This window comes from Hyperoodon ampullatus (assembly GCF_949752795.1).
Source record: "Hyperoodon ampullatus genome assembly, chromosome: 9".
NCBI classification, from domain to species: domain Eukaryota; kingdom Metazoa; phylum Chordata; class Mammalia; order Artiodactyla; family Ziphiidae; genus Hyperoodon; species Hyperoodon ampullatus.
Window position 1 is genome coordinate 62084800 of NC_136922.1, and position 11623 is coordinate 62096422.

General features: G+C 42.4%; 1 pseudogene across 1 annotated transcript; it reads right to left on the reverse strand.

Moving 5' to 3' along the window:
- Window positions 1-242: 242 nt before the first annotated feature.
- LOC307057843 (lysosomal dipeptide transporter MFSD1-like) lies at window positions 243-1713 on the reverse strand (annotated as a pseudogene). The gene is made up of 2 exons: window positions 1602-1713; window positions 243-1379 (listed from the first exon to the last, which is right to left on the reverse strand). The product of its transcript is annotated as a lysosomal dipeptide transporter MFSD1-like (transcript).
- Between the last annotated feature and the right edge of the window lie 9910 nt (window positions 1714-11623).

Here is an 11623-nt window from a genome sequence, read left to right on the forward strand (position 1 = left end):
GCCTGTGCTCCGCAACGGGAGAGGCCACAACAGTGAGAGGCCCGCATACCACAAAAAAAAAAAAAAAAAAAAAAAAAAAAAAAAAAAAAAAAAAAATAAGTGTATTCAAAATATAAATATAATAACTCTCCAGACCATTATTTTTCCTAACAACTAAACTCTAAATCTGAAAAAAAAATAAAGGAGCTTTTCAAACCAATGATGTGTGCAGCCCACTCCCATGACACAGTCATTTAAACTTCTCATTCTGCATGAGAAAGTTTTGTTTCTTCCCTTTGTCTTGCAGAATAATTTAGGTTCCCACCTTGGATATGATTCACCAAGTGGAGTAAGACCACAGATAACAGTCACAAAGAAACACAGGCAGTGAAGAAAACTTCTAAAAACAAATATCCCCGAGTATCCAATATCATGCCAGCAATGATGGAAATGATGGCCAACCCAAGATTCTGAATGGACTGCATGAAGCCATATGTGGTTCCCAGTTGATGTTCAGGAACTACAAACGCCACCACTGGCCACAATGCACAGGCAAGCAACGAATAGTAGAGTCCCAGGAGACATACAGCAATCCAAGTGTTCCACAGCATAAAGGCCAGCATCATGTGGGAAGCAAGTGTGGTCACCACTGCACACAGATGATGTTACTTCCTGTTTTATCCACCAGGAGCCCAAACACTATACTGTTAATATCACTCGCTGTCTGGGAGAAAAATCCAAATTTCTCTGTAAAAAAATCTTTCCTAAATCCAATGAAAGGGAACACGGCAACATAATAGCAGACACAGATGATAAGTATCAGCCACAGGGGTAAGGAGAAGTGTTTCACATCAGTCAGCTTAATAACTTCACCTGTTTTTCTTTGTTCTTTATGAAGGATTCTTTCTGCTGTCTGATCCAAATAAGCAAGGGCCAAGGCACAGACTAGTGAAAGAATACATGTTATACCCCAGTCATAAGTGTGACCCCAAGGGTTGTGTGACCAGCAGAACCCAAGGAAGCTTAAACCTTAGAACACAGCCGTCTCATGAGGTTCATGTTCACTGTTCTTCCAATTCCAGCCACGCTAAGCTTGAGTCCAACTTACACCAAACACCAAGTTTAATTCTTTGCCTTTAAACCAACTCACAGCATACGTATGCTGGGCAACTGCTAAGGACTCCCCACCCATCCCAAACATAACCGTCCAAACTCCATCAGCCAAAAAGCATTAAATATTCCACCCGGGGCAAAAACAAATAGCAACTGAAAATAATGGTGCCCCATCGTATTCCAAATGCTTGCTCTATCAAAAAGCCACCAAAGAAACACAAAACTACATTGGGCCAAGAATACCAGGCACACCGCAGCATGAATTTCGTGGTATTCACCTGCATATCCTTTTTTTTTTTTTTTTTTTTTTCCGGTACGCGGGCCTCTCACTGCTGCGGCCTTTCCCGCCGCGGAGCACAGGCTCCGGACGCGCAGGCCCAGCGGCCATGGCTCACGGGCCCAGCCGCTCCGCGGCATGTGGGATCTTCCCGGACCGGGGCACGAACCCGCGTCCCCTGCATCGGCAGGCAGACTCCCAACCACTTCGCCACCAGGGAAGCCCTGCATATCCTTTTAACCTGAGTCTGAGGGTCAGCAGGATTATCATAGCTGAAGCCAAGGAAGGAAGCACCAGCAACAGCACCAAAAGCCTGTGCGCCAGGAACGGGGGTCGCAGAGGTCCGGCAGCCCCCCCGCGGGGCAGCGGGGCGGCGGGGACGCCTGTGCTGGTGTCGTCTGGGCCGCGTGGCAGTGCCCTCGCTTCCCCCACCTCCCCCAGGCCGGCGGCGGGAGACAGAGAGATGACCGTGACTGCAACTTACCGGAGGAAGCCGCCGCCAGAGCCACGCGAAAACTGTGCTCACGTGACCGCGGTCGTTCACGTGATGCTTCACGATCTTTTTAACAAGCCCTCCAGGTGATTCCAATGCCAGATAAATTTGAGAAGAACTGGTTTAGAAGGGTTTCACCTGAACTGGGGCTAAATCAGGGTTTTAGCTGAACTGGGGCTAAATCCACCCTTTCCGAAGTGTTTGGATACCTGAAGATACTCAGGAGTTATTAATGAAGAAGGGGAAATAGTTTTGTAGCATTGAGAAGGATGTTCAAACTTTCAGAGGCTGAATAAGACCCTCCACATCCATAGACCAAGGTCCCCAAAGGCCTCTCACCTCCATAACTATGGAACCACCTCTATCTCTAGAATGACATTGTCTGACCTGTAAACTTCATGAAGGCAGGAATTGGTCTACTTTGCTCACCAGTCTACCCGTCCCTAACTGGCACTATGCCTCGCATACAGTAGGCACTAAAACACTTTCTAAATTAATAGAATAATCCTTCTACAAATATTCAAATATCCTATAATATTTTGGTGTCTTGGAGGAGGGGGTGATTCTAGAAGCAGAAGAATCTGAAAATGCATATTGACTCTTGTCCACCATTTAGAGTTCTGTCCAGTATCTGAACCCTTCAGTTACTGAAGCTTTCTTGGAACTAGTTATCCATAACTCAACTAATCTTCACCATATTCTTTCTCCTTCTATCCAGTAGGCATGATTAAGCCTCAAAATAATTCAGTTTGGAGAATCTGAAGATCTAAGTCTCTAGTTCAATTGCCTGTTACACAAGTTCAATTGCAGGTTACAACCCCATTGTTTCAATCCTGCCTCTTATCACTTTCTGATAGTATAATTTGGGAAAGTTACTTTACTTCTTAAGCCTCAGTTTCCTTGTCATTATAATGAGCTAGTGTCGGTACATATTCCGTGAAGTAATTGTGAGGCTTAAGATAATCTATGTACAGCACTGAGTATAGTATTTGGGGCACACAGTAAGACAAATGTTTGTCTAAAAACTCAAGAGCTGTGGGAAACTTTTTTTTTTTTTTTTTTTTTTTTTTGCGGTACGCGGTCTCTCACTGTTGTGGCCTCTCCCGTTGCGGAGCACAGGCTCCGGACGCACAGGCTCAGCAGCCATGGCTCACGGGCCCAGCCGCTCCGCGGCATGTGGGATCTTCCCGGACCGGGGCACGAACCCATGTCCCCTGCATCAGCAGGCGGACTCTCAACCACTGCGCCACCAGGGAAGCCCCTGTGGGAAACTTTTATGAGAATGCTTACACTAAGTAAGCCTTAGTAACCTTTCTTCAGAGTTACAGGACATCACTTATTGCTGCCTAGCAAATTATAGGGGGATTCTAGCAGTTTACTGCCCAATGGGTTTTTGAAGCCAAGCCACACCTGCCCTGTGCTGTGATGTGGTGGAAAGCCATCATGGGAGCCCTACAAGAGCATTGAATTTAGAGCCACAAGACCTGGCTTGGTCACAGATCAAGGCTTCCAACATTTCTGAGCCCCAGGTTTCTCCCCTCTGAAACTTGAAAATGAATGCCTGCTTGCCTGCCCGACCCACCAACCTCACGGGTTATCACTGAGGCCAGATGGCATGGGAGCAGGTGTGAAGGTGCTGCGACACACCTTCATACCACCAGGTCAAGTTTCAGTGCTTGTGCTCTCCCCCCAGAGTGCTCTCCCTGGAGCCCCATCAACCTCACTGCAGCTTCGGGTCTCTGCTTACTTGGCTTCTCATTTGCTGGCACAGTTGGCCGCTCCCTTCTTCTCAAACCCCCTCTCTCTCGGCTGCTGTGACACCACCCTCAGCCCCATCCTCTGCTCAGGCTCCTCTGCCCATTCTCCCTCTAGAACTCTCCAAGTCCCTTGGAACACTCTCCAAGGCTGCCTTCTTGCCGAACTTTCTCTGTAGGCAATCACATCTACTCCACCTTCTAATGCTATCTGTCAACAATTCCAAATGATTCCTAAGATTCAGTAAGCTATCCTTTTCTATTGCTGAGAAATATTCCATGGTATGGATTTACCACAGTCTGTTTTGCCTTTCACCCACTGAAGGACATCTGGATTGATTCCAGTTTGGAAAGGGTGCAATTTCTGGGTCATATTTGCATGTTTAGTTTTTTTAAGAAATTATCAAGCTGTTTTCCAGAGCAGCTGGACCATTTCACATTCCCACCAGCAACGTGTAAGTGATTCAGTTTCTCCGCATCCTCACTAGCATTTGGTGTCATCATTATTTTCTATTTTAGTCATTCTGATAAGATCATGTTGACATCTCACTGTGGTCGCATTTGCATTTCACTAATGGTTAATGATGCTGAACATCTTTTCATGTGGTTATTTGTCATCTGTATCTCCAATTTAGTGAAACAACTGTTCAAGTCTTTTGCCCATTTCATAATTGATTCTTGTTCACTATAGAATTTTGAGAGTCCTTTATATATTTTAGGTATATATGGTTTGCAAATATTTTCTCCTAGTCTGTAGTTTGTCTTTACATCCTCTTAACAGTGTTGTTGTTGTTGTTTTTCAGTATGCGGGCCTCTCACTGTTGTGGCTTCTCCCGTTGCGGAGCACAGGCTCCAGACGCGCAGGCTCAGCGGCCATGGCTCACGGGCCCAGCCACTCCGCAGCATGTGGGATCTTCCCAGACCGGGGCACGAACCCATGTCCCCTGCATCTGCAGGTGGACTCTGAACCACTGTGCCACCAGGGAAGCCCGAGTGTGTTTTTCAGAGTCAAAGTTTTTCTCAGTTTTGATGAAGTCCAACTTAGTTATTTTTTCTTTTATGGATCTTCGTTTTAGCCATGTCTATGAACTCTTCACTTAGCCCTAGGTCCCAAAGACATTCTATATTTTCTTCTAAAAGTTTTATATTTTTACATTTAAAATCCATGATCTAATTATTAATTATACTGTGTGATGTTTACATCAAGATTCACTTTGCACCTTTGGCACAAAGGGACTGTCCAGAATAAGGGGAGAAAGATCTCCCAGGAGGATGATGTGTGCAAGGCATGGAGGATAAACAGTCCAGATGGAACTGTGTGGCTAAAGAGACAGCCACGTTGAAGACGGCCACCATGATACCTTCTGCTGCTGCCCCATCTGACAATGTGCTCCAGCAAAACAAGCAACTCCACCAAGAAAGAAGGAGACTCAAGGCATCCCCAGGAGGAGACTATGCAACAGACAGAGAGAGGTCAGTCCCTATGGAAGGAGAAGGAAGTGTCCAGGAGGGATATTTGTAGGAAAAACAAAATGGAACACATATATACTGTTATGACGGCACTTGTAGAAAAGTGTACCAAGAAGCCATTGGAAAGTGTAGAAAGAATCAGAAATAGGACTAAAAACAAGCAGATTGAAAGGGTTGAGGTGGGGGGAGGGCAGGCAGGGAGAGGCCATTATTAACTTTAGGAAAAGACAAAAAGTAGGAAAGCAAATATAATGTTCTGTACACTATAATGCTTAGCCTGAACAATATTTACAAAGGCACAATAATATCAACATGGAATTGTCAATTAAACAAAGGCTGTAATATGACCACTGTACTGGGATATGAGAGAAAGGAAGCAGAAGGCATGGTGGTATAAGAGAACAAAATGCTCAAGTACCATAATAAGAAATTAATAGAGGTCAAATATCGATAAATCAAAAGAGAGCATAATACACAAATTAATTAGAAATATAGAGACGTGCACATGTCGGAAATGAAAAGCCAAAATTGTTGAAGGTGGTTGGGGACGAGAACTAAGGGAGGGAATGAGATAAGAAACCCCTGTAATGTGCTATAATCGCCTTAATAACATTTGACTTTTGAACTCCGTGCGCATATATTACTTTAATAAAACAAAAACTAATTTCTTAAAACAATTAATAATGCCATGTCTACATAGCAGAGACATGATGCTCCTGTTCTTTCCCTCCTTTGGGTCTGATTCAGTGATGTGGATTATATATTAAGATTCCAGGAGCTAATGGGGCAACACGTATTAAACATATTCCTTGGCTTGTGCCTCAGCCACATTCTGGTAGTGACCTTACTTCTAAGGATTCTGCCTTATGATTTGTTAATCCTTTTCTGGTAACATTGCTTTCAAGCGTAACTGAGCACACTTCCTCCTTCAATGACAGGTAATGCAATTTGGTGCCGAAAGGATGAAGAGCGTTCTTGAATCACATACAGAAAACTTCTGCTTGATTTGATTTAATCACTAAATATGTTCCTGAAAAAAGAGTTAGATTCAGAGCAAATTGTTGTATATTAAATACTCTCCAGTAAATTTTAACCTTATGTTCTTTGGGGGAAAGCAACGGGCCCTAACCAACAATAATAACAGTGAACTTTAAGACTCTCTACCCATTATTTTCCAAAAGCACTTGGAAGTGATTGATCTGTAGAGTCTGTTTACATGATTTTCCTACACAGCCAATGAAAGAAATCAGTCAAGGAGAAACTAACATTTACTGAGTGCCTATTATGTGTCAGGCACTGTGCTGGGGACTTTAATAAATGTATTGTCTGCTTTCATCTTGGCAACGATCCAGAGAAGTAGATAGTATTATCCCCACTTTACATTTAAGGAAACCAGAGCCTAAAGATATTAAGTAATTTTCTAAAAGCCACACAGCTCGTAATTCAAACCAACCATCAAGTCTTTTCACAAGAAATGTATATAATTACAATTCCCAGTGTTAATTTGAGCTTTGAGGGCTCTGTGATTCCATAGGGCTTTAATATTTAAGCAACCACATATGATTTAGCATTATTCTAAGTGGGAAACTTAGAAGACGATGACCTAATTCGAATCTTTTAAGTATGACTACCTCTTTTGATATAATAGCCTTGATACCAACAAATATTTATTCATCTAATGATTAACTAAAAGGCAATATGAGAGTCAAATATCAATATTAAAAGAACATTGTATTAGGGAAAGAGTAACTCAAACCGAATCAAAATAACTGCACCTCTTCTGGTCCTGTGACTTGGAGCAACTTGCTTCAAATTTCTAGGATAAAACTGTAGGGCTTCCCTGGTGGTGCAGTGGTTGAGAATCCGCCTGCCGATGCAGGGGACATGGGTTCGTGCCCCGGTCTGGGAAGATCCCACATGCTGCGGAGCGGCTAGGCCCGTGAGCCATGGCCGCTGAGCCTGCGCGTCCGGAGCCTGTGCTCCGCAACGGGAGAGGCCACAACAGTGAGAGGCCCGCGTACCGCAAAAAAAAAAAAAAAAAAAACAAAAACTGTAGAACTTGTAATATCTCTCTCTCAGGGTTGCTCTACCATTAAAAAAAAGTGAGAACACTATCCACTTTTGGATAAGCACATAGTAAAGTGAAAGCCCAGAGTAAGAATTTAAAATTTGCCATTATTATAAAAGTTTTATAGCTGCAGCTGAAGTAGTTTCCCCCAGTATGTAAGTGAAATGACATCAAGTAGATGAAACTGAATGTTCACTGGAGTGTACAATGTGAGATTTACCTGTGTTGGCACCGAAGAGACAGCTGAGTCCCAAAACTTTGGTGCACCTCCCCTGACAGCCTGTGACTTAGGAAAGCAGCTATTTCTTACGGATTTCTAACTATGTTTTGACACTGGCCTTGATGCAAATGATGAAACCAAAAGATTCCCTTCCTGCATCATGTTACCCTTCCATCAGATATCCACCTCCTCCCTGTGCACGTGTGACGTAATGAGCTGACACATCGACAAACCATAAAGAGAAAATATAACCTGGCGAATGGAGCATAACCGAATCAACCCTTTGAAAATGGAAATGAACAACTGCAGACAGCAAGTCACCCTTTACGGGATCTAGTTTACCCTGGCCCTGACCTGGAACCAGGTGACCAGCCAGAGAACATTACCTTGCGTGGTAACACATGACTTTTATTTACATCAGTGATTTTCTAATAAACAATAAAGTGGAATTATCTTTGTTTCCTGAGAGAGTCAGGATGTGCTGTGGAGCCTTGTTCTGAAATGTCATGTCCTCTAGATCATTCATTTATTCCCCAAGTACAATATTTAATAAAATCTCAGCAGCCATCCTCTGGTATTACTTTATTCTTCCCCATCTGCATCTTACCACCTAACCACATCTCCTTCAAAGGGTATTGCAACATGATAGTGCTCTTCCAATTTTAAGAAAAAAGCAAAAATTTATCAGAGAATTTGGTCCACCTACTGTACTCACTCCTCAGAATTAAAGAAAATCGGGCTATTATTACCTGTAATGACAGATTGAAATTTTATTTCATTGTCACTTTTAGTACATTTCTTTTTACAAGTTGGTCGTATTATAACCAAGAAAGCATTCACATTTCTGCATTGGAAGGTCATGCATTCAACAATATTAAGAACTGTTATTGTCAGGCAGATGCCGGGTCCTAAAGACTCATTAGTGACCTGTCCTAGTGCTCACGGAGAGACACAGCACAGAGAGCAGTTAGTCCCTGGACTGTGAAGCCAGTTTTCCTGGGGTCAAATGCTGGCTCTAATACTTACTGGCTGTGTCACCTTGGGCAAGTAACTTAAGTTCTTAGTGTCTCAATTACCTCAACTATAATAATAATAGTGCCTATTTCACAGGGCTTTCAGGAAGATTAAATGACTTAATATTTATAAAGCAATTAGAAATGTACCCAGTACACAGAAAGTGTTCTGTAAATGATCATTACATAAAATGGAACTCATTTTCTAGTGAGGGAGTCAGACAATAAATAAATAAGGAAATTATAGTCTAGTCGCAGGGACAAACACCAAGCAAACAATTTACAATAAAATTAAAACACACCCACTCCTGTCAGTGGCAGCTAGGTTATTTGGCTGAATTCTCCTGCTGGAAAAAATTGGGCACCAAAACAACTTCAGTTTGGATAGCCCCCTGGAGCATAAGGGACAGAATTATAAGTGAGTGTAGAGCTCATCCAAAAAAGAGCAATTAATAGATTATTTTTCCATTAATAAGTGTCAGACCCCAAAGGGCCATACCCTCAGGCTCCGGGCAGCCCAGAAGTAAACTATACCCATCCCCCCAACAGGTCTTCATGGACAATTAAGTTAATTTGGAGCAGAAAAGATGGGGGGGGCGGGTAGGGAGGGAATAGACTTGTCCCTGGAGTGTGACTATAGGCTAATGGTCCCGTGGATCTCTTGTTTTTGGTTATCCCAAAATCCTCAAGCCATGAACTTAGTGTAAAGTGGTCCTGCCTGGTAGTGTCCCTAAACTCTTGAAAATCCTTTCTAGAAAAAGTGACTTTTGTCTTAGGTCTTAAATTTTCCGACAAATAATTTTTTAAGGAAAATGAGGAACATACAATGATATCCAAGAATACTAAAGGAACCAGATCCACAAAAGGAGGAGGCGTGGGAAGTTACAAAGAGTCAGCTGGTGTCGACTGAATTTCGGAGGGAGGCGGAACTGTACAAACCAGGCTTGCTTAGGTCAAGTGCGAAACTGACATGATTAGTCATATTTTGTGACTATACTTTTCATACTTCTAGGTATGCATTCATGTTAACCTGACAGGACACAGGATGAGATGCTGTGAACAGTGGATTCCAAAGTCAGGCACAGGTGCAACACACTCTCTTTAAAAGTTTACAGACTAGGGACTTCCCTGGTGGTGCAGTGGTTAAGAATCTGCCTGCCAGTGCAGCAGACACAGGTTCTAGCCCTGGTCCAGGAGGATCCCACATGCCCCAGAGCATCTAAGCCCGTGCCTCACAGCTACTGAAGCTCACACGCCTAGAGCCCCTGCTCTGCAACAGGAGAAGCCACCACAATGAGAAGCTTGCACACCACAATGAAGAGTAACCCCCGCTCGCCAACAACTAGAGAAAGCCCACGCAAAACAACAAAGACCCAAGGCAGCCATAAATAAATAAATAAATAAATAAATAAATTTATTTTTAAAAAAGTTTACAGACGAAATCCAACAACACTGATGTGCATACACAGAAAGGAGAAAAGAAATATTAAACTACCAGTACATGGGTGACTATAAAGGAAAAGGCCATAGGAGAGACAAATCTAATTTTCAAAGAATGGAAGAGTCCATAAAAGAAAGGGATGATGGAAGGGAGGGAAGGGGGGTAGGGAAGGGGTGGGATGAATGGAGTAAATGTGAAAATGTGGGCCAGAGTTATCCTTGGGTGAAGAGAATACAAATCATCTTTATTTTCTTCTTTTTGATTAGCTGTATTTTTTAAACATCTTTATTGAAGTATAATTGCTTTACAGTGGTGTGTTAGTTTCTGCTTTATAACAAAGTGAGCCAACTATACATATACATATATCCCCATATCTCCTCCCTCTTGCGTCTCCCTCCCACCCTCCCTATCCCACCCCTCTAGGTGGTCACAAAGCACTGAGCTGATCTCCTTGTGCTGTGCAGCTGCTTCCCACTAGCTATCTATTTTACATTTGGTAGTGTATATATGTCCATGCCACTCTCTCACTTCGTCCCAGCTTACCCTTCCTCCTCCCCGTGTCCTCAAGTCCATCCTCCGCGTCTGTGTCTTTACTCCTGTCCTGCTCCTAGGTTCTTCAGAACCTTTTTTTTTTTTTTTAGATTCCATATATATGTGTTAGCATATGGTATTTGTTTTTCTCTTTCTGACTTACTTCACTCTGTATGACAGACTCTAAGTCCATCCACCTCACTACAAATAACTCGATTTCATTTCTTTTTATGGCTCAGTAATATTGCATTGTATATATGGGCCGTTCTTTATCCATTCCTCTGTTGATGGACACTTAGGTTGCTTCCATGTCCTGGCTATTGTAAATAGAGCTGCAATGAACATTGTGGTACATGACTCTTTTTGAATTATGGTTTTCTCAGGGCATATGCCCAGTAGTGGGATTGCTGGGTTGTATGGAAGTTCTATGTTTACTTTTTTAAGGAACCTCCATACTGTTCTCCATAATGGCTGTATCAATTTACATTCCCACCAGCAGTGCAAGAGGGTTCCCTTTTCTCCACACCCTCTCCAACATTTATTGTTTGTAGACTTTTTGATGATGGCCATTCTGACTGGTGTGAGGTGAAACCTCACTGTAATTTTGATTTTCATTTCTCTAATGATTAGTGATGTTGAGCATCCTTTCATGTGTTTTTTGGCAATCTGTGTATCTTCTTTGGAGAAATGTCTATTTAGGTCTTCTGCCCATTTTTGGATTGGGTTGTTTGTTTTTTTGATATTGAGCTACACGAGCTGCTTGTAAATTTTGGAGATTAATCCCTTGTCAGTTGCTTCATTTGCAGATATTTTCTCCCATTCTGAGGGTTGTCTTTTGGTCTTGTTTATGTTTTCCTTTGTTGTGCAAAAGCTTTTAAGTTTCATTAGGTCCCATTTGTTTATTTTTGGTTTTATTTCCATGTCTCTAGGAGGTGGGTCAAAAAGGATCTTGCTGTGATTTATGTTATAGAGTGTTCTGCCTATCTTTTCCGATTAGCTGTATTTCTTAACTTTTCTCATCATGTGTTTTCCTTTGCCCAGTTCCCACCATAAATGCTTTAAAGGAAGAGAATCAATTTCTCAGCCTCTGATGCAATGCCAGATTTGCTAGGATTGCAAATGCCAGGTTGAACTTCTAAAGTTCCTCCTTTAATTTCTAGTATGCAAATCCTGCTCTCTAGAAATTCATTATCTATTGTCTTTTAGTATAATCATTTATTGCACTTAAAGGGTCACCCGAGAAAGAAACAATTTAATTTTTTTT